Here is a 5,457-nt window from a genome sequence, read left to right on the forward strand (position 1 = left end):
TTACCTGTGGCTGTTTATAATCCTGTCTCAGATTATTCTAGGCTCTGTTTGCTTGCTTGATTCTGGCATCTGAAGGTTCCTTAAATCCTGCATAGAAATAAAGTCTCTGTTTAATAATATAATAATTATTAGTCAGGTTTCGAAAATAGAAAGTTCAGAACCGATCCAATTTTTCATGATACATTATTTTGGCACCAAAGGTGATGTTTTGTATAGGAATCTATTATATTTACTTGGGGTTCCTGTGGAGCCCAAGTATAAAAATATTTGGTTTTTCTTCATAGCCATCAAAAGTGCCATCAGGCTCTAGCGCGCCTGCACTAAGCGTGGGGTAAGACTACATGTAGGCCAGTTACTGTATTCGTCGATGGATTGAGAATGTGACAAAGTTTAAGTTGTCCTAGTGTTAAATGGTATGGGTGTGTAGAAATATTCATTAACTTTGCAGGTAATATTTTTTTGATATGTGAGAAAATGTTTCCGAGGATGGAATTCAGTCGTTGTGAAATGTGGTGTGTCATGTGACTGATATTATGTAAACTTATGTAAGCTGCAGCTTAATGAGGCCTAAAATGCCTGGCTGGTTAAGTTTGATATTTGTCGAAATTCAAGTTTCTTATCATTCTGTTTGTTCATCCCTATTTGAGAAAAACCCCAGGGATGAGTAAATTCTGTCTGTAATATTAACAAACAACAAGGACTGAAGGACTTTACTAATAGACTCACCACTTTCAACTGCACTGCAAGCCATGTTCAGGGTGATGGTATTTGTGCTACATTGTCCTACTCCAGGCCTGACATTATCTGCAGAGAGATGTAGAGAATGATGTTATGGCATGCTAGCTGATCAATGCATCTATGTTAGATTTAAATATTTAGAGTGGCAGAAGGTAAAATGTTAGGGGAAGGTATCTTGCCTTGACCTTCACAAATGGAATTGCACAAAGCAAACAAAAATCCCATCACCTGCGCATGCAAAACTAATGCCTCTTTTCATAAGCACCGTCATAAGACCTAAAATGACTGACCAGTCTGACCAGTGAAATGTTGTATTGTTTTGGGTTTTCATTTCTATTTGTGACCTCTACTTAAAACATAAGCAATGGCTATCCACCCTAACCATTGATAGTAATCTTTCTACACACTTAATCTGCTGCTGATCTGAAAGTTTTCGATGGTGGATCTTAAACTTGAGCAGTTGCAGACCATTTTTAAATATTAATTATTAAAATAACAGTGCAACAATTTTAGGACTGATGTGCTAATAAACCTGATTCTTAGTCTCTGTTTAGACTAGGAGCCCATCCGCAGACCTCAGGCACGGGCATTAGTGTGAACATAGCTTTTTGTGGGTGCCCAAGCAAAAATCTGGGCACCATGCCTGGACACAGGCACTACCTTTAAGGGTTCTACTGGTACTCAGGCACTGGTCTGAACAGGATTTTGTCAGTTCCAGTGTGCTTTTCCCCCATGACTGCCTGTGATACACTATGACAGGTGCTAAAAGGGATGAACACAATTTCTCCTTGGGCACCAAGGAGTCTGAACAACCCCCTTTTCAGTGTCCGGGCACAGAACCCTGGCATACAACCAAGAACCACTGTGAGGCACCAAAACGTCCTAACAGGGCCTTGGTTAACATGAAGTACTTACACAATTTGGTGATCCTTGCTGTAGCACACAGCAGCTTTTCCCTCCATTGCAAATCTCTCTTCTCTCAATTTTGGCTGCTTCATCAACTGAGATAAACTCTGCACTTTACTCCAACAAGACTTTGCCTCTTTCAATGTTGTGATTAGCCACTGCACATATGCCGTCCCCTCTTAGGTCAGCTGGGACACCATGAATCTGCAAAATACAAGGATGGATAAATCATGATTTCAATCATTAAGCCAAACAAAACATTTGACTATAATACAAACATAATCACCTCCATTTGAGGAACTGACCTGAGAGAAAGATTACCAAGGTAAAGGGGAGGGGACGCTCAATGCCTCAGTTACAGGCCTGGATTAAAAGCTCCTGGTCACCCAGTTGCCAGTGAAAGATTTAAACTTGACCAGGACCACTAAAAGATGAGGTTTGATCACAACAGTACTACAAAGTACATATACCACTGAAGTAAGAAGTTTAAGTAATAATGCACTGGTCAGTTGAAACCCTCACCCTGCAGATCCCCGGGAGAGGCTGGGGAATTAACACAGATATACTGGGGTCTTAATGCATATTTATCAGGGTGTAGTCATGGGGAATTGGGAAATTAAATGTCGGAAGTAACCTCAGGTTATTGGGTCCCAGTTTTTCCACTTGCTAAAATTTAAAGATGTCAGAACCAGGGCCAAAGAAGGTAGTTTTCTTACATAAAAAAGCTTCCATCTTTTGGATCTTATGTTCTGAATTTAATTGCACTTCTGCAATAATTTTGAATCTATCAGGGAATTTAAAGGTTATTGGGTAAGAGGAACATACGACTTTTTTGGCCTTAAACCCCAAATTTGCCCCAAATAAGCCTGGTTGTCAAGTAGGAAACTTGGTTGCATATTTAATTTTTGAGCAAAATGTTAAATGAATAAAAATAGTTTATTACTTTTTCTTGAAAATGCAAGCAACCTACACATTGCCAAAAGAAAGAACTATTGCTTGATTGATTTATTTTGTAAACAAGACTGAACCAAGTCAGAGAAGCATTGGTAGTTGTGAGCAAAAGACATCAGTCAAGGGTTCGTATCTCCTCACTGCCAGTGTGACTTTGAGTTCTACATGACTGACGAGTTTGTTTAGTAGATTCTCTTTCAGTTGGAGAACAGAGCGGGGCAAAAGAATTGAGAGATAAAAGTTTAACTGACCTAATTCAGGTAGTGTAAAGGGATTTTTGTATTCCTGAAGGGGAAGGAATTGTTTTCCAACGATATGAGGAGTCATGGAATGAGTGAGCCAGAAGCTTTTGAGATTTCTCGGATAATATGTTTTTTTCACTGAATTTGTCTTGATTTCACAGCCCTGGAATTAAGGCCCTTGATATGTGTCTATTCTATTCAATGCGTGGTCGATCGATTCAGAAAAAATTTGATTGTTGGAAATGAAAAGTAAATACCCTAAAGAACACTCAACCGTCGATAAAGTGGGATGTGGAACCCTTATAGCGGAACTGTACATTAAAATAAATTTGATGTTTTATTGCAGATTCACTTTGTTTTATTTTTTTAATCGACAGAATGTTGAAGTTATTACAAGCTTTTGTGGAGAATTTAAAATAGTCGCATATTTGTTTACTTGAGGTAATTTTGACTCATGAGTGGTCTTTGCCCCTAGTAACTGTATACAACACAGAAATGAATACGCGAAAATATGATTCCTTTTTTTTCTTCAAGTTCTTATCCGACTAAATGCTATTTTATGTAAAGCAGTTCTTATCTGGGTATAATTTTTGCCTAGAAATAATAGCTGTACTTTGTTCTCTGTCCCTTCTGCCCGGCTTCCGGGAAACCATCATGCACTCTCTGGTACTTGGTCATCACATGTTTTTGCAGTGACCAAAATCACTTTGTTCGATGACATCTGTTGTCTGTGGTGGAACATGGAGTCTGGTGGCGTCCATGGTTGCTTCGCCGAGAAGAACAAAGCGCCTTGCACACAATTTTCAAAGAGTTGGCAAATGAAGATACACCCTGCTTCAGCGAATATATGAGGATGACACGTGCAAAATTTGTGGCTCTCGTCAAGCAAATTGCTCCCTTTGTAACGAAGCAAGAAACTTGTATGAAGAAGTCCAAAGACCCCAGCGAGAGTCTTTAAAGTGGGATTTGCAGAATTGTTTAAAAAATTTTGCCACACAGAGTCAACTCACATGTGCCACATGTCTGTACGACTTGTCCCGCCTCATTTTTTTATGTGTGAGATTGCTGCGATTTTGTCCCTGCTATATGTCCCAGCTTCAAGTACCTGCTACACATCCCTTAGGATGTATATGAGACGATTTTGTCGCTCCTACATATTGCATTGACTATCCCTGCCACATTTCCTTTTGTGTTCAGGCACCTTAAAACCCAGCAAGATCATGCAGCGAAGTTAACATTTTAGCTGCTACTCAGTACAGAAAACCACACAGAAGATTTCAATAGCTTTCTTCAAGATTACAGGAAGGCAGGCCTTTTATTGATTTCAAGAATTTGTTTATAAAACCAGACATTGTATTCTACTCCCCGCAGACGCAGCACGACAGTTTCTTTCGAAACGAAACTAACTTTATAACCCCGTTAGCCATTTATTAAGCTTATGCAGTGTAAGCTAAGCTTACTTTAGTTGTGGGAAAGTATTAACATTAACTCCAAGACACTTACCGGCCAACTCTCTAATCTTCATGCTTTGTAAGTCAGCTAGTCCTATTAAACCAACACGGGAGGAAGCGTTCAGTTCGTGGAGCAACTAAGGTTACCGCAGGACAGGCGGCCATATTTGATTATGAGCTGTTTTGCACGTGTTGCTTCTTGGAGCTCATAAAACCTCTAAACTAGAGAAAAAATGATCGTTTCTATCAAAACGTCGCACATTAAAAATAAATACGACATAAAAAACACCCTTTAGGAGGATTTGGGACATAAAGTTACCTGTTTTATAACTTTGTTTCGAGCAAATTTTGTTCAAATCTTCCGCGCTCAAGTCACCAATGTAGTTCAATCCCATCGCGCATTGGGAGTGGAGTGAGACTGGGCGATGGCGATACCAAAGTAGATGTAATCGATACAATTTGGTTGCCGCCCTGTCATATTAACTTTGTCCTTTGCTCCCTTTTGGTCTGTTGAAAAGGATTAATTGCTTGTCAAAAGTTAGCCGTCAACAGTTTTACAGACATAACGTTTGTTTGATCGTCTGTGAAGCAGTTTGGGTTATTCATCATCATCATCATCATCATCATCATCATCGTTCGTTTGCCTCATGATTGTATAGCATAGGTGTTGATCGTGACGTTTCAACCGCCATGCAGCTGGTCCTAATTGTCTTAATGAGGCGATGTTGCATGCTGTCGGGTTAGTGGTGAACACTGGTGTATTTCGATCCTCGCTTTCATTTGAGTATTAACGTTAGTGATTGCAGGATTTCAATCCTCGTTGTTCAGACTTCACGCTGTTCACTCAGGGGTCCAACTATCATGAGTCAAAAGAATCATTTTGATCTGTCATTTCAAACGACGATGACTAACACCTTTCATGACACCATCACCATCATCATCATCATCATCATCATCATCATCATCATCATCATCATCATCATCATCATCATCATCATCATCATCATCTTGCTGTTGTTTCACCCGTCTTATTTCGCCCCTTTTCTGTTCTCGTTTCGTATCAGCCAGTGTTTGCTGGTGCACCGACCCTCCCCCTTCTCCTTTTGTTTTCTTTATTTTTTTCGTTCTCCACTGGCAAGCCATTGTGACAGGTCGTTTTGGGGGACTTT

At 39.8% G+C, this 5,457-nt stretch overlaps 1 long non-coding RNA gene across 5 annotated transcripts; it reads right to left on the minus strand.

Moving 5' to 3' along the window:
• Window positions 1-4,845, minus strand: LOC146481691 (uncharacterized). Of its 5 annotated transcripts, none has more exons than XR_014864212.1 (5): window positions 4,608-4,845; window positions 4,341-4,510; window positions 1,654-1,848; window positions 727-804; window positions 28-87 (listed from the first exon to the last, which is right to left on the minus strand). It is a non-coding gene; the product is annotated as an uncharacterized LOC146481691 (long non-coding RNA). The 5 variants fall into 5 exon arrangements; XR_014864213.1 differs by having other exon boundaries at window positions 4,341-4,505; window positions 4,608-4,667; XR_014864214.1 differs by having other exon boundaries at window positions 4,341-4,382; window positions 4,608-4,663.
• Between the last annotated feature and the right edge of the window lie 612 nt (window positions 4,846-5,457).

The sequence above is a fragment of the Pavona decussata genome, unplaced genomic scaffold, assembly GCF_977016875.1.
Source record: "Pavona decussata unplaced genomic scaffold, jaPavDecu1.1 SCAFFOLD_48, whole genome shotgun sequence".
In the NCBI taxonomy this organism is placed as follows: Eukaryota; Metazoa; Cnidaria; class Anthozoa; order Scleractinia; family Agariciidae; genus Pavona; species Pavona decussata.